Source organism: Lissotriton vulgaris, chromosome 7 (assembly GCF_964263255.1).
Source record: "Lissotriton vulgaris chromosome 7, aLisVul1.2, whole genome shotgun sequence".
Taxonomy (NCBI): Eukaryota; Metazoa; Chordata; class Amphibia; order Caudata; family Salamandridae; genus Lissotriton; species Lissotriton vulgaris.
This window is the reverse complement of record NC_141695.1, coordinates 953,596,654-953,617,721: the sequence shown is the minus strand read 5'-3', so window position 1 is coordinate 953,617,721 and position 21,068 is coordinate 953,596,654.

Below are 21,068 nucleotides of genomic sequence, written 5' to 3'. Positions count from 1 at the left end.
ATAAAAACAATGGTTAGTGGAATGCTTGCATTAACAGAAAGCACTGATAACTAGTGAAGACTGCATCAAGTGAATTGTTTTGTTTTGCTCACTTTTTCTCTCTAGCCCATTCACACACAAATCAGTATTGGTCCTTATTCGACTTGAACTTTTAGATCACATCTTTTCCAGAGAGAACACAAACAACCAATGACTGAATTCATTTTTGTGGGGGTCTCTAGCATGATAAACCTAATTTTTGTTGGACTGATGCTGCTGTTTATTTGCAGACCCTCTGCTAACAAGGCCTCAGTTCATGTGCTATGACCCCTTAAGTGTACCCATGGCCTGCAAGGTAAATGTCACTGGCGGCCTGCAGCACACATAGAGCCACCACTGGAGGGACAGTGCAACACATGATTGTAGGTCTGACACCAGTAACCTGGCTGTGCAGGTGTTAACTGCAAATTTAACCTGTCAAAATAATGCCTTGGGCATGCCTAAATTCTCCTTATAAATATGACTAAGCCACCTTTAAATATGCTGTCATGCCGATAAGGCAAGGTGAATGGTTTTTAAAAATAGGACATGTAAAGGTTTAATGTAAAACATGTCCTTACAGTGAGAAGGCCCTGAAAGCTATTTTCAGTGTACCAAATTAAATAGTGTTATCTACAACAGGGAACCAGCTAAAAAGTTCATTATTGGGCTTTTTAAAATATTTATTACAAATCCAATTAATTGATAAGATGGAATTTGTACTAAATAGATTACAAAATGTACTTTTAAAAAGTCACTTTCTACTTGCCTTAAGCCTTTAGAGGTCATGAGCTACCAATTGCCACCCAGGAGAGGAATAGCACCATAATGTGATATGAACCTTATCCCTGATTTGAGACAAAGGTCTTGGGTGTGGAGCAGTGTTTTGTTCCTCTAACAGGATGACCATCTAGGCAGTGCCTGGCCCAGGAACTTTAGTATCTCCAAAGAGGCCTACCCTTTCACAGGCAAATGTAGCTAACACCTGGGCCTGACCTCTCTTTTGGCCTTCTAGCCAGCCAAGCACCAATCCCAGTGAGAGGGGAGCTGCCCCCAGAACCAGTTTTGAGTGAGGAGAGAATGGTTGCTTATTTCCCAGACATACATCTAGGATGGGCACATGAGCTCTGCACAAGGGAAGAAAGGCTCTGTCATTCTTGTTTTAAGTAGAGAGGGAAACTGTGGGATTCCTTGTAGTAGGGAACACAGGAACATCTGCAAAAGTTGGTATGGTTAGCCCTGGAAACTTTTCCCTATTGAATACGGAGAGCCCATGAGTCACACTCACCCACTGGCTAGTGCCTGGCAAAAATGTGGCACCCATGGACATCCTCTTCCGAACACTACTGAACCTGTAGAAGACAGAAGAAGGACTTTACCTGCTGTTGAGACTTGCAAGGAGAATCCTAAGGGCACGGCCTGCTCCCACTTGTACGCAGGACAAAGAAGTGGACTCCAAGAGTCAGTTGGTTCACCTCCTATTAAGCAACAGGGACACAAACACTACAAGAAATCCACTTTCCTGAAGGAGCCCAGTTGACCAGCCGACCAGTATCCACTGGAACTGCCTTTGACCCTGCTGGTGACTTCTGTGGGACAGAGTATTGACCTTAATTGCAAATTGAGACTGGGATCCACTTAATCTAAGGCACTGGTCATTTTATCTGCATTCTAGCTGCATCCTTTTTTCAACCGCCTTGACATTGTTGGCATAGAGCAGCTGCATACTAAATAGCTTTTATCCTGTTGTGGTAGCCAGACAGCTGGCCCTGTGGGAATTGGGTCTCTGCCCTACTTTTTTTTCTGTACCTTTTGTAATATGCCAGTAGTGATTGATGCCTTCTTTTTCGGTATTGAAATTTAGAAAAAGTGCCAGTTCTCATGCAGATAATCTGATTGATGGCTGAAGCAGGTGTACAGGGGCATTGTGTCAGATTGACCAGGGCTGGCAAAGTTCTGACATGTCTAGGTGCCATTCAGTGTGTGAGACGCTGAAGAGTTGTGCATACAGGGAACTCCGGGTGCTTTAGGCGTAAGCCCTGTAGTGCCAAGGGCTACCGATCAGTCAGCCTCTCACCTTCCCGTCTCCACAATATCCAGTGTTGGAGTGGTGTCCAGCACTCTACTGAGCCCACTAAACTCTGCGACCAGAGGAGAGAGTACGAAGTGAAAAAGTAGGAGGTAGAAAGCAAATTCCTGTGCAGTGTCTTTTATAGGTACTGTGCAGGGACTCCCTTTCACTCTACTGTTTCTGTGGTTGAGGTGAGATGCAAATGTGTGCCTGCAAGTGTCCAAACTCAAACAGTAGTCAAAGAGCTGAAATGGAGCCGCACAGGAGGCTAAAGGTAAATGGAAATAAATCTCTCAAATGTGTGAATGCATGCACATCAGAGAATATGTATTCGGGAGTATGCATGTGAATGTGTGAGCATGCAAACATATGTGTATTTGTGAGTGTTAGACAGCCATCCTTCGTGTGGTGTACCCCTAACATTTGCTTTCAGACCTCCTGTTTTTGCTGACTTTGTTTTTGCTGCCCTTAAGACTCTGCAAACTTTACCACTGCTAACCAGTGCTAAAGTACCTGTGCTCCCTGTTCAAAACATGGTAGCATTGACTTATACCCAAGTGGTATATTTAATTTACTTATAACTCTATAGCAGAGTGCACTACATGTGCCCAGGAACTGTAAATTAAAAATTAAAGGCTACTAGTGAACCTGCAGCACTGATTGTGCTACCAACTTGAGCAACCCTTTAAACATGTCTCAGGCCTGCCATTGCAGTGCCTGCGTGTGCAGTTTTATACTACCATATCAACATGAGAAAAGAACTGTTGTAAGGCCCAAAGTTTCCATTTTAATACATATAAGTCACCCCTAGGGTCAGTCAAGAGTAGCCCCAAGAGCAGGATTCAGTGTATTTAAAATATTAGACATGTACTTTCAAGTTTTCCATGTCCTGGTAGTGAAAAACTCTTCGTAAATTCGCTCTTCACTTCAAAGCCTATCTCTCCCTATAGGACAACATTGAAGTTGCTCTATTACATTTTATAAGGGTAATTTCCAAATGGAAAGACATCATTGATTCATATTTGGTGTCTCCAGAATCATAATTTAAAATACTAACTTAGGTTGAAGTGACATTTTAAATTGCATTTCTGAAAAGGCCACTTTAAGAAAGTTGCCATTTTCTTGCCTTAGTCATATACGGGCACATGCATCATTGTTGCCTTTTGCGATTTCCTAATTGCGAAAATTAAGGAATCACAATTAAGAAATCGCAAAAGGCTATGCATTAAGAAATAGCATTTTTATTTGCGATTTCTTAAAATTCCTTAAATGCGATTCACAATTTGCGAATCACAATTAAGGAATTCCTTCCCATTTATTCCTATGGGCCTAAAGGCCCATAGGAATAAATGGGAAGTTATTTTCAATTTGCGATTTGCAATTTGCTAATCGCAAATTGAAAATGCAATTTCAAGGGTGCAGGGGGGTCCAAAGGACCCACCCTGCACCCCTGAAATATAACTTTAAGTGCATTTTTCACACAGACATGCCCCAAGGACATGTGTGTGTGTAAAATGAAACTTTCAAAAATGCACTTTTGTGCATTTTTGAAAGTTTTCGCAAATTACCATGAAGGTCAACTTCATGGTAATTTACCTCTCCCTATTTGCGAATTCGCAAATTTAAAATGTTCATGAATTGTATTTAAGAAATCTCAAATTGCGATTTCTTAAATGCAATCGCAATTTTAGAAATCGCAACATGATTGCGATTTCAATAATTGCGAAAAACATGATGCATCCCAATTTTTCAATTGCATTCGCAAACGGCCGAAAATTGCGATTCGCACCGTTTGCGAATGCAATTGACAATGATGCATGTGCCCGTTAGTACCTACAGACTGTTGCTCTGGTCACATGACTGGTGAGCATTTGGGCTTTGTGTATTCCTCCTATACAGTCACATACAATGGGAGCTTAGGTGTGACTGGATCGGCCATCATGGGCAAGATGGGATGGAGGAACTGGGCCAGCCTCACTTACACCTGAAGAGGCTGTGTTCTGTCTCTACACAAAGGGCTGCATACCCCGTGTAGTGAGAATAGAGCCAGGGCCAGGAAGGCAGGGCATCTTTGCATTTCAAAGGCATTCCTCTTGCAGCTTTGCCTCACTTCATAGGCACAAATGTGTACATAAGGAGGACCCCTGACAGCACCACTTCAGGAAACTTCTGGATCTGTGGATTGCTGTGATGCTACAAGGACTGACACTCTGTCACCTTGCTGAACTGCTGCTCTCCAAGGAACTGCTTCCCTGCTGTGCTGACATGTTGCTTACCGTCCTCTTGTTTGGCAAAGAAGAACTGGCCCAGCAACTCCATCTTGAACCCAGGACCCCAGAGTGACTCAAAGGGCTAATCTGCTGGCCTCCTGATCTGAGCCACTGGGACATAAAAGACTCCCCAACATTTCCTGGACCCATCCTCTGAGAATTCCTGACCCACAAGAGGCACCCCTCGGGTACTGGACTCTTGGTGCGGCTCTTGAGCTATTAAATCCCATCCTTTGGGCTCTTCAAGAAAGAAAATGGGCCTCTTCAAACTGGGACTGTGCAGTTTGCACTGAAAATCAGTGAAAGCCACTACAAGCCCATCTCTTCACACTGCAGCATCATCAGCCTACTGGGGACTACCAGCACAAAGCTCTGGCCTGCCCATCCGCGACACATGGCCTGCTCTTCGTGCCATGCAAACTGCTGCCCACAATTATGTCAGAGACCTGTGGTTGGGGCTGTATTCTTTTAGGCACTATATGGCAGTTTATACTTTAAAAGTAAATAACACCAATCTTACTGATTGTAGTTTTGTATTTTTGGTCTTGTTTTATTTATTAAATTCGGATCACTGACATAATATCGAATACAAAAATATAGACTTACCAAACTATCGATGATAAAATATAGAATGCAAAAATATTGAATTCCTATTTACAAACAGGTAAGTGCAAAAATGACGAATCAAAATTATCGTTGTAAAAAATAGTTCGTCAAAATATCGAATTTTTTTAAATGTCATAAAAGTAATTTAAAATTGATTAAATAATAAATATAATTAACTAAAACATACTTAACAATACTTGAATACCCTTCAAATTATTGAATAATTAATTTAAGTTATAAAAAAAACCCTAACATTTTATTTTTTAATACATATATATATATATATACTAACGTAAGATTAATACAAAATATACAATATTTTTACCGTGGGATAGTGGGAGGGTAAACATTACTATTCCCACTCCAGTGAGTGCAACAGTGGGGAAAGCTTTGGATAGCATAGTGGTAAAAATTATTATTCCCACTCCAGTGAGTGCAACAGTAAGGAAAGCGTTGGATAGCGGGAGGGTAAAAATTACTATTCCCACTCCAGAGAGTGCAACAGTAGGGAAAGCATTGGATAGTGGAAGGGTAAAAATTTCTATTCCCACTCCAGAGGGTGCAACAGTAGGGAAAGCGTTGGATAGCATAGAGGTAAAAATTAATATTCCCACTCCAGAGAGTGCAACAGTAGGGAAAGCGGTGGATAGCATAGGGGTAAAAATTACTATTCCCACTCTAGAGAGTGCAACAGTAGGGAAAGCGTTGGATAGCGTAGGGATAAAAAATACTATTCCCATTCCAGAGAATGCAACAGTATGGAAAGCGTTGGATAGCATAGGGGTAAAAATTACTATGAACTAATGAACTTACTACTTTTGGTATTCACAGAAGTTATTCACAGAAGTTAGGATTTTGTCTTAAGTTTGTCTTAAGACAAACTTAAGACAGACTTAAGACAAACTTAAGACAAACTTAAGACAGACTTAAGACAGACTTAAGTTAGGATTTTGTCTTAAGTCTGGCTTAAGACAAAATCCTAACTTCTGTGAATACTAAAAGTAGTAAATTCATTCTGTGAATGCCAAAAGTAGTAAGTGCATTCTGTGAATACCAAAGTAGTAGTAAGTTTAGGATCGAGTCTTAAGTTCATTCTATGAATCAGGCCCTAACTCTTCAGTCCAGCAGTTAATGGCACTTTATTACCGATGTCCAATGACTGTTACAATATCAGCCCCTTTGTTCCTAACCTAAAATCCCACTTATTGTTTTTACATTCTAGATCATCCAGAGCTTTTACATCAGCAAGTAGTAGATCAAACCAATCTTAGATCTCTTATCAATTGCCTCTATAATGGGCATCCGCATCACTGGCTCAGAGACCTTCACCATCTTCTTCATAAAATCCTGAATCTGGAGGTATTCAAAAATATATTGTGTGATAATCCCAAATTTTTCCTGAAGAACTCTTATTGAACTGAGGGTTCCCCCTCAAACAGATCTTCAATTAATAGAATACCTCTCAGCCTCCAATTCCTAACCACCAAATCATTAAATATTAGTGGCAAAGTTGGTGTCCCCAATAATGGTGTCTAGTAGTTATATTTAGGTATATATAATTTTGTTTTACATTGTCGCCACAATCGAAATGCCTCTAGCAGGACCTTAAACTTTGTTTTTGTTATAGTAGCTGGGTTTGACATTCTTAAACAGGATCCCTTTTGCTTCTTACTCCATTATAAGTTCATATATTGAAGAGGACTCAGCTAGCTTAAGTGTGTATGTATTTGCAGTGATACCTGCCCAATAATACATGGGTGTACTCTGCATCCCCCAGCCCCCTATCTCTGTGAAGTATCATACATTTAGAGACTCTTCTTGTCTTTTTAAACTCTCATAGAAAACCCTAGCATAAACTTTCAATTTCATAAGCCAGCTGCGGTTAGCTTCCAGTGGGATAGCCCTGAATAAATATAAAAATTTAGGCAGAACCGTCATTTTCCTACCAATGATAAATAAAGATGATTCAATCTTCCAAGATCTCATTCTAATGTAGTTAACAGAGGTCTCATATTTAGAGCCACTATATTCTCCAGTGCTGATGAGATACAAACCCCCAAAGAAGTTGCCTCTCTCAGCACTCGAGGATCAAATTGGCCAATATTACTAGTGCAGGCAACTTGGGTTTTCCCCTGATTCTGCTTATACCCCAAGCAAAGCCCCAAATATCCTTGCTACTTCTTCGATTTCTACTAACTCTTGTTGTTGGTTCTTTGTCACTATTGCTACATCGTCTGCACATACTAATACTTCATATGCCACATGTCTTGCTACTACCGGGTTGATCTCACAGTTATTTTCTAGTCTTGTTATCAGGGGATCAATATACAAATCAAAGAGCAGCCGATAAAAAGGACAACCTTGCCGTGTTGTCCTAGAGCAATGGACTTATTCAGATTCTATCCCCACAATCCGTAATTGAGTCCTAGGATCATAATATAATGATTTCATAGCTCTAATACCCTGGGCAAAATCCATATTTCTCTAATGCTGCCTGTAAAAATGTCAGGACACCCGGGCAAACTCCTAATCATTGTTTAATAATATCAGTCCAATTTTACCCCTAGTGGTCTCTGCAATATCAAAATGTGTAATTGCTTTTTTAATATAGTCAACTGTACCACGTCCCAGGATAAACCCATGTTTTATAGGAGACACTAGCTTAGCAATCATACTATCTAACCAATTTGCCAATATTTTAGAATAGAGCTTGGCATCACAATTAATCAATGTTATCAGCCTGTATGACCCAGGATTTAGCGGAATTTATTTTTCATCTTAAATACCACTATATGTGTCTCACCCCATGAAGCCAGTACTTTCCCCAGGTGTGCTTTTTGAAGGATCACCAACAGATCCCCTGCCAGATCTTTTAGCAGAGCTTTATATGGCTCTAGTGGGATATTATCCAGCTCAGTGGCCTTCCTGGTGGATAATGAATCTATTACTATAACCAATTTTTCTAATGAGATTGGTTGCTTTAAGATGGCCCATTCCTCTGAGTTAAGGGGCCTATTAGGATGGTGGGTGGACTTACATCCGCCCGCCACCCTAGCGGTGCAGGGACCGGCCCCCAGTGGTGCGGTGATCCTGCACCGGCAACTAGGATGCCACCGCCACGGTGGCATCCCCCATCCACATCATTGCGGCGGGCGGTGCACACAGCACCGCCCGCCACAATGCTGGGGCTGCACTCTGTGCATTTGCATGCCAAGCCACGCTACGTTGTGCATGCAAATGTAGGGGGGTATCATAGGTACCCCCATGTGCCCTACCCACCCCCCCAACATCCTGGGGGCGCGCAATGGGCCCCCAACTGAGAACACCACATGCCTTTCCATGGCGGCGTTAAGGCTGCTTCCCGCATACATTATAATATGGATGGCTGTGTCTAGCAGACACCGCCACCATATTCAACCCTTTTCCGCCCAGTCAACTGGTCGGAAAAGCGGCGGACTGTCTTCTCGTCTGCCGCAGTACCCCCGCAGGGAGTAAATGGGAGGCGGGTGGGAGATTATGTCGGGCGGATAGCCACCCCCGCCCAACATAGTAATAGACCCCTGTGTAAAACTCTGCCAATTAAATGCAGGGTCTCATTGTTATCCTCAACTGATGCCCCCCAATCTTCTGTATATATTTTATGATTATAATCTTTAAAGACTTTCACGACTTCAGAAGGTAGAAGATGTTTACATTCTTCCTCATCCTCTATTGCTGCTATCCCTACGGCCATTTCCCTTTGCCTGGTTCGAAGAGCCAGAAGGCGTCCAACAGTCTCCTCATACTCATAACTCTATTTTCCATGAGTGAAATTTTGCAGCGACTTCCTTACTAAATATCTGTATAATTTTAGACTTAACCGCTGCTATTTGCTGTTGACTTTCAAGGTTATCCGGGACTCATAGGTAAATCAAATGTGCCAATCAGTGATAAGCCAAATGTTATCAAGCTTTAGATACTTAGCACATGCATTTAAGCACTGGTCAGCAGTGAAAAGTTCTACAGCCAGTAAAAACAAAGTTTGCCAAATACTAGTCAAAATCAGGAGGTCGGAATGCAAAAAGGTTAGAGAAAACCATGCCAAGGATGCCAGGTCTAACACACACTTATGAGGTTTCCTCTTGCCCTGCCAAAATAGTGGTAACTCTTGGTTTACTCACCTGTCAGTCTTAGGGAAGTCTTCCCCCAAACCTTTTGCTTTACTGCTCCTGCTTTTGCTGAATTTGTTTTTGTTGGCCATGCTACTTTGCACATTTTACCACTACTAACCAATGCTAAAATGCCTGTGCTCTCTCCTCTAAACATGGTAAACTTGGTTTGCACCACATTTCATTTACTTATAAGTCCCTAGTAAAGCTATAAAACATCTACCCGTGGCCTATAAATTAAATGCTACTGCAGCACTTATTTTGCCACTCACTGACATGTCCCTTGAAAACATGTTTCAGGACTGCCATTGCATCCTGCGAGCACTTTTAAACTGCCAATTCAACCTGGCAATATAAAACTTTTGCCAGGCCTAAACCTCCACTTTTAACAACTGTAAGTCGCCCCTAAGTCCAAAGGTAATTTGAGATTGGGCTCATCCACCTGTGTATTCAAACTGTGCTCCATTATGCTCGCCCATAACTTTGAACTTTCCCCAGGTCTCAAATGACTGGATGCCCCCATTTGGCTCTTTATTTTTTAAGCTTTTAGTGTTTACCAAAAACTTTAAAAATTCATAAATCCAGTTCTAGTGATTGTATCTTTGTTGTTCTGTTGTCAAGTTGTTTATTCAAATTTGTTCTATTTTTCTAAATTGGTGTGGAATTGTTCTTGTTTTGTGTTTTCACTTTATTACTGTTTTTGTGCTGCACATAAACTCAACATATTGCCATAAATTAAGCTTCACTGTTTCTGGGGCAAGCTACCAGAGAGATATGCACAGGTTAATTTTGTGACTTCCGTGGTTCACCCTGACAGGGATAGTGGTTATTGTTTGAGAAGGCACTTCACTTCCCTCAATCAAAAATCTAATTATCTTCAGCACTTTTTCTGTGAGTTCATCCTGAATTTTTTGTCTTTTGCTGGATCCTATATTTTTTAGACCTTTGTGCATTGTACCCCTGCTATCCTGTAGTAACGTGCCTATGCTCCACATTTTAATATGGTTGAATTGGCATGTTCCTTACTTATATATTTAACTTAACTATAAGTACCTAGAAAATTTCACAAGGTGTATCCAGGGTCTGGAAGTTCAATGCCACTAGTGGACTGCAGCACCTATTTTGTCACCCATTACAGTGGAAGTGCGAGCATGGCTTCAAGAGAAACATTGACGTCTGTCTATTCTGCAAAATATACACTGCAACATGTCAAAGTAAACCCCTTTTGACAAGTAAAAAGCTTCCATTTAAATAAGATTGTCACCCCTCAATAGGCCTTGAAGCCCACACAAAAGGTTGCATGGCATACAAAAGTAGAAGTAGCACATGTAGAAATGTAAACTTAGAGGTAGATTTTCAAACATTTTGCTCTGAGTTAGCGTCACAAAAGTGACGCCAACCAGCACAAAGTGTTTTTGGGAATTTACTTTCGAGCACACAACTTGTTTTTGCCTGGAAAATACCCAAAAAGTAGCGCAAAGCACTGCTTTGCATTACTTAGTGCCAAGGGGCATTACATGGGTGGTACATGGCCGTTCCCATGTAACCACTGATGCCTTTTAATGCAAAACCCTATCTGTGAATAAATATAGACAAAAGTTAATGCCACTTCAAAGGAGGTACTAACAGGAGAAATGTTTTTCTTTCTCCTTTCTTTTTGACTTTGCATGGGATTTTGTACAGGATGGAGCAATATCTCTGAAGACACATTGGAAAAGGGAGAGAAAAGGAGAGCAAAACAATTCTTGTGTATCCACTCTGGAATATCTCCTTCCAGATTTCTGCTTCTGAGTTTATTGCGGGTACAGTGGATGAATTAAACTGAATATTTGTGTTTAATGTGGGAGGACACTAAGATTACTATAGTACATTCCCCATCACATACCCACAGCCCTCAGAGTCTAAATATAGAGGGGCTGAAGACTTGGAAATGCCAAAAGTGGGTATTGTTAGCCCCGGGAACTTTTATCCCATTGGTTCAGATGTGCCCAGGGATCAATCCCACCTCCCCTCAGCACTCATTGGAGCTACGGATGACAATACAATTATTCTGGACTGAGAATAAACAGCGGCCCTCCTTCTGTTCAATCTCTCTGAAACCTTCAACACTGTGTCCCATTACATCCACATCAGAAGAGTCCACGAGATTGGCATACAAGGATTTGCTCTCAGATGGATCTGTTCCATCCTCAAAGGAAGAACCCAAAGGGGCCAAGCTGCTACTCTTCGCATCAGAGACCAAGAAACTGATGTGCGGAGTCCCACAAGGATCGTGCCTCGGCCCCACTCTTTTCAACATATACATGAACATCTTCTGATCCCAAGACATCACCATCATCTCCAATGCTGAAGATACTCAACTCAGCCTCTCCCTGATGGAGAAAACAACAACCAACTTGACCAATTGCATGACCATGGTAGTAGACTATATGCAAATCAACAGCAAGAAGTTCAAATTTGACTAACCTTCGGCAACAAGACCTCCCCATGGGACTCCACGTGGTGGTATTCAGAGCTAGGCCCTACACCCACACCCACATTGACAGACAATGCAAGAAATCTAGGGATCATCTTAGAGGACAAGCTCAATCTGACAGTTCAAGTCAACACATTGTGCATCTCCTGCTTCCACATCCTATGCATCCTGCGGCAGATCTTCAAATTGTTGCCTCAGGACGGTAAACAGTCACAATATCAAGGTTTTTTTCCGACTTGCACTAATATTGAGTGCAAAATATTGGGATACAAAAATATCAACTGTCAGAATATTGTGGGAAAAATATCGAGTCTAAGGTAAGTAATATTATTTTTAGCAATATCGAAGCCATTAATATCGTTTACAAAAATATCTAAGTCATTAATATTGTTTGCAAAAATATAGTTGTTAAAAATATAATTTTCTTAGTTAGTGTATATATTTTAGTATATATTTTAAATGTGTGTGTTCTGTATTTTGTCTATGTATTGCATTTGTTTTTAATATATGCATTACATTTTTAGAAGCTATTAAGTACATTTTGCGTTTTAGTTCAGTAGCAGGTCGTGGGTTTATAGGGGAATAGGGTGGGAAGTAATTTAATTATAATTAATATTTTTTGTATTAATTAATAAGTATGTATTTAATATTTTATAATGTTAATTGTGGTAATTAAGTTATTATTAATTATTTATTAATTGGTTGTTAATATTTATTAATTAATTGGTAATTATGTTAATTGTGTCTTTTTTTTAATAGCTGGTTGTGGGCTGATAGGGGAGTAGGGTGGGAAGTAATTTAATTGTATTTCATTAGTTATTATTTGTATTATTTAATATTTATGTATTTTACATTTTGATTGTTAATTGTGCCAATACATTTATTATTAATAATTTATTAATTGGTTAATAATTATGAATAATTAATTGGTAATTATGTAAATTGTGGCATTTTTTTAGGAGTGGGTTGATAGGGGAGTAGGGTGGGAAGTAATTCAATTGTAACACGTTTTTATATTTTTGATATAAAAAATGTAATGTTAATTTATAATGTTAATTGTGTGAATTTATTTATTATTAATGGTTTTTATTTTGCTTGTTAATTGTTATCAATGAATTAATTACTTGTTAATTAATGTTAACTGTGTCATGTTTTACAACATCGGTGGTGTCATTTATAGGGGAATAAGGCGAGACGTAAATTCTGTATAATTAATTAATTATTTGCTAAGAAATACTAATTAATGAAATAAATATTAAAAATGGTAATTTTGGAATCATTTTGATGTCAAGTTGTGGGGTTTATAGTTCTAAGTGTTGGGAATCATTATTTTTAATTAATTTATGATTTGTTGTAAATTGTTCATACATTTTAAATGTTGGTGTAGGGGTGGAAACTAGTTTAGTTTAAATACATTTATCAATAGATGATCATTAATATTCATTTATTAATTGATAAATATTTTTGTTAATTGTTTTGTTTTTATTTTCTTTGGGTATTTATGTTCAATAGCTGTAATCTTTGGTTTTATCCCCTCCGCTATCCAACACTTTTCCTACTGTTGCACTCTCTGGAGTGGGAATAGTAATTTTTATCCCTTCGCTATCCAACACTTTCCCTACTGTTGCACTTGCTTAAGTGGGAATAGTAAGTTATTCCTCTCCGCTATCTAACGCTTTCCCTACTGTTGCACTTGCTGGAGTGGGAATAGTAATTTTTACCCTAACGCTATCCAACACTTTCTCTACTGTTGCACTTTCTGGAGTGGGAATTGTAATTTTTACCCCTACGCTATCCAACACTTTCCCTAATGTTGCACTCCCTGGAGTGAGAATAGTAAATTTTACCCCTTCGCTATCCAATGCTTTGCCTAACGTTGCACTCCCTGGAGTGGGAATAGTAATTGTTCCCTCTTTAATATCCAACACTTTCCCTACTGTTTCACTTATTGGAGTGGGAATAGTAAATTATTCCCCTCCGCTATCCAACACTTTCCCTACTGTTGCATTCATTGGAGTGGGAATAGTAAATTGTTCCCCTCAGCTATACAACACTTTCCCTACTGTTGCACTGATTGGAGTGGGAAAAGATATGTATTCACCTCCACTATCTAACATGTTTCCTACTGTTCCACTTAGGGGTCGATTCAGATTTGGGAAAAACCACTCCGAATAGCCGTTCGGAGCGTTTTTCCCATATGAATCATACCCTGCAATGTCCCCCGTACTTACGACGAAGTACGATTCGTACCAGGAGCTGGACTCCTTACGAATCGTACAGAGACCGAACAAATCAAATCCCTGTACGAATCTCCCTCGGAACCCGCTGTACGCAATATCTGTACAGTTCGCGGCTGCTTTTTCCGACCCGGCAAGTACGATTTGTGTCGGGTAGGCACCGTACGACCCTTTTTCTACGGGAGCTGAAAACAGCCGTAAAAGCAGAGTTCACCCCGAAACAGGTACGGAATGCCCCCCCCAGGTAGGGTGCGTACACCCCATGATCGCAGGTGTATGGTGCGTACCCCTGCATTCACCGGGTGTACGCACCATACACCGCGATCTTGGGGTGTACGCATCATACCCCATGTTCGCTGGGTGTATGGTGCGTACACCCTGCGATCGCAGGGGTACACACCATACACCTGCTATCATGGGGTGTACGCACCGAACGGTGTGTAAGTGATTGTGTGCTTTTCCGTACATATTGCCCTTACCTGACGTGGACCGTACGAATCGCGTCCTCATACCCCGGTCCGAATCGCACTCGTCGGGTCGTACGGCATGTGCACGAGTCGTACGGTTCAGCCTTGCAATACTTACGGATCGCGACGATTCAGATGGATTGACGGAATATGGATCGTACTACGTGACTCGGACGGACGGTTAAGAATCGTATGGCGATGGCTCCGGATGAAAATCGTACAGACCTTTTTTTCCAGGATCGGAATCGGCGCCCTAATGTAGTGTAAAATGTAGTTCTAGAAATTAATAAATATTTTTATAATTTAATTTAGAATATATATATTTTATGTTACAAGTGCATATATATATATATGCACTTGTAACATAAGGATTTTTTCTCAATGGAACTTTTGAAAATTCTATGTCTAATAACTTTGGCGTTTGTGGACGGAATCGGCTGAAATTTTCAGGAAAATGGCACATTTTGTTTCCGAGCAGCGCCTAAAAATTTGGGGGGGTTCTGTCAAGGGGGGGCTGAGAACAAAGGGGAGTCCCAAAACGCGTTTTTCCCATTCATTTTTCCATAGGGCGTTTGGCCTCACTTTTAGCTCGAACGGCTGAATGGATTTACACGAAACTTGGCAAAATTGTAGGGACTGTTAGCCCGATGTGCCTTTGCTGGGTCTCAATATATGTGCTCCAGTGGATTTTGAGAAATTAACGTTTTAAAAAACAGATATATCTGTAAACAGTCCGGTGCGGCTGCCATCTTGTCTCTCGGTAGGATCGAGAGACAAGAGGAGGAGAAAAACAAAGGGGGAATTTAATGAAAGGGGGCAAGGTAGACCCCTCTTGACCCCCTAGGAATGATGTTGGGGTTATTAAAGGATCCCGTGGGGCAAATAAAAAAAATTTGATTTTTCGCGGTAGAAGCGCTTCTCGGTTCGCGAATCGGGTCGCAAACTGGTAGCGAAACGTGAATTCGCCATTTTGTGTTTCGATTTAATTAAATTACTAGATGGAGGAAAAGCAATGTGAGTATTGGGTATAAGGGGGTATGGGAGACGTATCCTGACCCCCTATGTTTTCTGAGGGTGGTTGAGGAGGCTCATATATGTTGATACTTGTCTTCCAGCGGTTGCGCGTGAGCGTTTTTTTTTGGGTTTTTTTTGCCGCTTGACTTCTGTTAACGATCGATTCGAAGGAAATTAGGAAGTGTTGATCGCCATTTTGACAATGCGAGTAAATATATTGTTAAAAATAATTGTTATAAATTAATTCGTATTGATAAACATTGTCTGCGCCATCTTGCCTTTTTTCCAATGCCACACTTTTGTTGTGTACGGCAGCCATTTTAGATGTCTTGACCAGACCCACTCTCTGTACGCCGCAGATCATCAGCATGGCTCCCCACCCTCGCAAGCATCTCCCCCACGCACTGGTCACCCGTGCTCTCTCTCTCATGCATGGGCCATAAACTTCCCCCATCTGCGCTGCTCTTCCCTGAGTATCACACCCTGTGCCCGCCCGACACCTCCCTTTCACCCTGTTCACTACCGCACCCTCTGACACTCCTCTTCCTCTGTGTCCGATTGTCCAGGCCGGTCCCAGGCTATCACCTAGCCCTGCAGATGTAGTTTATGGCCCCAGCTGTAAAGAATCACCCCTCTTCAAAGTAGTTACAGTAGATCAAGGCCCCCACCCGATGAGATCCGTCACACCACACGCGTTCCTACTATCTGATAACCATCCTTTATTGTGCTTGGGGAGGGGATTCTCACTGTGAGGGTGTGTGGGTCCGAGCCTGAAGCGGAAGATTCCAGGGATGCCTCTTTGTACATCAAAGTTTTTACAATTATGTGTCACATTAAAAATATATAGCGCTCCAACAAAGTAGTAGGATTATAAAACTTTAATAACTTATAAATATATACAATGCAACAAAAACAGTAAATACATTTAAACATTTTTTTGAAAAAAGAAGCAACAATGGTCAGTTGCTGTGTTTTGTGCGAATAGTCCCAACGTGCTGAGTTCTGGACGGCACCCAGGTGATGTTACCTGGGTGCCGCACTGGTTTTTGGTATCCTACAATGCAGCTCCGAAAAACGGCGTGGGGCGTCCCGGGGTGTGCGGGGGGAGGCCTCGTCAGTAGCAGTCTGTTGTGCGAATAGTCCCAAGGCAGCAGAACGCGCTGAGATGTGGATGGCACCCAGGTGATGTCCAGTAAGTTGCAGCACTGGTTTTGGTATCCTACAATGCTGCTCCGAAAAACGGCGTGGGGCGCCCCGGGGGGGGGGGGGGAGGAGGCGGCGTGAACGGGCCTCCCCAGGTGGAGGCTCGTCTGCTGTAGTGGGGCACCCCTTTACCGTTTCAGTTGCCATTCCGCCCGCTTTTGGTACACTGTGCCAAAATCCGCCATTCAGCTGAGTTGCCCCCACTCTTGCGGTTCAGCGATAGGCGGCTGCTACAGGACTCTCAAAATGGCAGCAGGCTCTTTCCTTTTTGGGCCTGGTCCACTAAAATGGCCCTGGGACACCTTGGAACTCGGACGCTTGTCTGCTAGGTCTTGGACCCCATTCTCGAAAGCGTCCCCTGAGCCTTGAAGATTCTACAAAAGTCTTGGGGCCCCCGACTCCTGCAGGCTTCCGGTGGGGAGCAGCTAACATGATTGCTCGCGGAATGACCACGACGGAGCCACGAGATGGTGGTGCTTTCATGCTGACGCCAGCTTCAGTCTGAAACATCCAGAAACAAGGTGGGGCTTTCATCGTTTGGGAAAAAAAAATGTTTTAATCCAATGAAAAGTGTTATTTTTAGGTCATATGATCAAGCCTTCCATCATTAGGAAACCAAAAGTAAAATGAACCAATGAAAAGTTTTATAAACAAGTCACATGACCTGTTATGCGGCATAGGGCTATAAAAAGCATAGAAAATCCGTTGGCACGTGAGGCGGCGTCAGTAGCGGACCGATGTGCGAATAGGCCGAAGGCAGCACAACGCGCCAAGATCCGGATGGCACCGAGGTGGTGTCCAGCAAGTTGCCGCACTGGTGTGGCCATCCTACAATGCTGCGCCGAAAGTCGGCGTGGGGCGCCCCGTTGGCCTGTGAGGTCGCGTCAGTCAGTGGGGGCTGTTTGAGGATCTGACTGCATTGGAAAGCAATGTGATGCTGTGCGTCGCCCCCAAGATGGAGGCTCCTCGGCTGCAGTGGGGCGCCCCTTGGTGTTTCACTTGCTATCCAGCTGAGTTACGTCCGTACTTGCGGCTACAGTAGGCCGAAGGCAGCACAACGCGCCGAGATCTGGATGGCACCGAGGTGGTGTCCAGCAAGTTGCCGCACTGGTGTGGCCATCCTACAATGCTGCGCCGAAAGTCGGCGTGGGGTGCCCCGTTGGCCTGTGAGGTGGTGTCAGTAGCGGACCGATGTGTGAATAGGCCGGAACCAGCACAAGGCGCCAAGATCCGGATGGCACCGAGGTGGTGTCATAGTTGAGAGTTCTGAGCAGCGCTTGTAACACTGTCTGAAGCTTATTTGCACCTGCTGCAGCTTCACTATTGCCCTGGTGTGGCCAAAGATCGCCCATGACATAGGCGGCCGGCTCCCGGGGTCTGGCGGAACTTTTTTCCTTTTCCTTTCTGCATCTTGTTCCACAATCCGTTTGACCTGAAGACACGACCAGGTCCCTGAATGTGTGCAGGGGGACGCTATTGATTGAATCAAAATGGCGGCTTCACACAAAGCTGACTCAAGAGTTGCTGCTGATGCTATACAGACAAAAACTGGTTTTCAGTTTGTACATTCTTCAGGATTTTTCCATCCAAGGCTGGTTGAGAGTTTGTAGAACAATGGCTTCAGATTTTCAACATACTACTCTTCAACATTCTTCCTAAATGTAACAATGTGAGACTCACTAGGAGAACGGCTGTTTATCTTTCCTTTCAGAATGCTGCCAACAATATTTTCTGAATGGAAGACACCACAAGGCGCTGAGATCCGGTTGGCACCGAGGTGGTGTCCAGCAAGTTGCCGCACTGGTGTGGCCATCCTACAATGCTGCGCCGAAAGTCGGCGTGGGGTGCCCGAAGGGGGGGGGGGGGGGGGGGAGGCGGCGCAAACAAGCCGAAATATAGTTATGGTAATTATACCATGCATCATCATATGGAAAGGTGGCACCGATTAATTATAGTGCTGCACAAATGAGAGATTTGGTGGACAGCCCCCGACCTGCCAGTACATCCACCAATGAAGTGGCACTGACAGCATCAGAGGCAAGGGAAACGGTCCCAAATATTCAGAAGAACTTTGGAAAGATTAAAATGACATGTTTAGATTGTGGCAAATTAATTTCATGTGGACAGATGAGTGTTACTCTAATAAATAGAGCTTATGAACATCATCATAGTCGATGGTTGGTGGAGACATTGTGACTATATCCTGGACCTGCCCGGCCAAAATGGCACCGGTATAAATGGGACTCGTAACTCCTTGTTGTGTACTGGTTGCACAACCTTGATATCACGAGATACGTATACAGTTTTGAAGCACATGGCGGGCGGGGACAAGAATTGATTGAATATTTCGACATCCCTATTGATAATAAGTTCTGATGTGTTATTGATTACTGTACTATTGAAAGTTCGAAATAACGTCACCCATGGTACTTGCCCGCAAATGTATATCTAGATAATTTTATTGTAAGTGGCCTGTCGTATTTTAATTACAAAATGTACGTCCACCGATTCCGCAACTGTTAGACACCTTAGTTCTTGCAACCTAATGGCCCGCTCGTTACGTTCCTCTACAGTGTAAATGTCTCCTCATCATATACGATTCCAGTTTGCTCCGTGGCCGGCCCACGTGGTTATAAGCCCGTATTTGTATACTGACATTTTCACAATAAAGGTTTTTAAAACAAAACATGGTAGTAGTATTTACATTGGTAACGTTTTTAATTTTAGTCACTGTTTTCGAATCAGTTAAAGGCAAGTGAAATAAAGCAGTCCAATTACATGATGGATAAAAGGTATAATACGCAGGAACGCAGTAAAGATAAATGGTCAAGGGCTGTTGTGTTTTCTACTCCTGCAACATAAAGTGATTGATAAGAATCTGATATTCAGACGTATCGGCGACTAAGACAGCAGGCCGAGCCTCTTTTGCTCAACGGCTCCGTCATGGGACGAAGAAACGCCCTTTTTCTCGAAAAAGGAATATATTTTACTTGCAGGACAGTTGTAAATTTTCCGGGAAAGTACATTAGCCTGGAACATTATAACATATATGTTTAAGAAAAAATAATGTTCGAAAGCAATAAAAAGCGTAATATTTAGGTCATATGACCAAGCCTTTCATCATTAGAATAACAAAAGTAAAATGAACCAATGAAAAGTTTTATTAACAAGTCACATGACCTGTTATGCTTACGTTACGCGCTGCGCGCCGCGCCCCGGATCACTTCCGGGAAGCTGCGCTTCGCGCACCGGAGCACTTCCGGGTGCGCTAACGCGGCGTGTCATATAACGCACTACGCGACAACGTAGGTCCAGAATATAGTCAAAATGTCTCCACCAACCAGCGGTTGGAACACAACCCCTTTCAGCAGTCTAAAAAGTTCTGTTAAATGAAAACAGAAGGGACAGGCAACAAGAACCATCAGTCAAAGAGGGGAGGGCAAGTTCTTCTCTACCGGGTCACGTTGGGGCGCTACCGGAACTGATCGAATTGGTAGTCTACAGTGTTTCTGGGTGTTTCAGACTGAAGCTGGCGTCAGCATGAGAGCACCACCATCTCGTAGCTCCGTCGTGGTCATTCCATGAGCAATCATGGCAGCCGCTCCCCACCAGAAGCCTGCGGGAGTCGGGGGCCCCCAAGACTTTTGTAGAATCTTCAAGGCTGAGGGGACGCTTTCGAGAATGGGGCCCAAGCCCTAGCAGACAAGCGTCCGAGTTCCAAGGTGTCCCAGGGCCATTTTAGTGGACCACGCCCAAATCTGAAGAGCCGGCCGCCATTTTGAGAGTCCTGTGGCAGCCGCCTATCGCTGCATCGCAAGAGCGGGAGCAACTCAACTACATGGTGAGCAAGACGCTGTAGTCGCAAGAGCGGGCGGTAAACAGCTGAATGGCGGAAGAGGCACAGTGTAGCAAAAGCGGGTGGAATGGCAACTGAAACGGTAAAGGGGCGCCCCACTACAGCGTGTCTTCAGGTCAAACGGATTGTGGGACAAGGTCCAGAATGGGAGCCGGGAGCCGGCCGCCTATGTCGGGGGCGATCTTAGGCCACACCAGGGCAACACGACTTGGGGAGGGGGCAGGAGCCAAGCGCCCCCTCCCATTCCGCGCCACCACACCGTATGTTGAAAATCTGAAGCCATCGTTCTACAAACTCTCAACCAGCCTTGGATGGAAAAATCTTGAAGAATGTACAAACTGAAAACCAGTTTTTGTCTGCATAGCAGCAGCAACGCTTGCTATCAGAGTGCATGAGTTTCATGCTCGATCGATTGAGCTAGCCGGATCAGGCAACAAAAAGTATAAAATAGTTATGTAAATAGTTATTTAATAAAATGTTTTACCCTGTTACTTTGCTGGTGTGTTGTATATATTTATAATATTTGCATAGAGTTTATCGTTATTTTGGGCGGGGTGGGTGGCAGAGCCGAGCTGTCTTGCAGCCATCATGGTGTGGAGCTCAGTTCATCTCACTAGTTGCGTATTTCTCATGAAGGGTTGTTCCTAATGTTTCTATTTTAGCGAGGTCAAAAAGAGATCCCATTAGTGGCCTACTGATGTT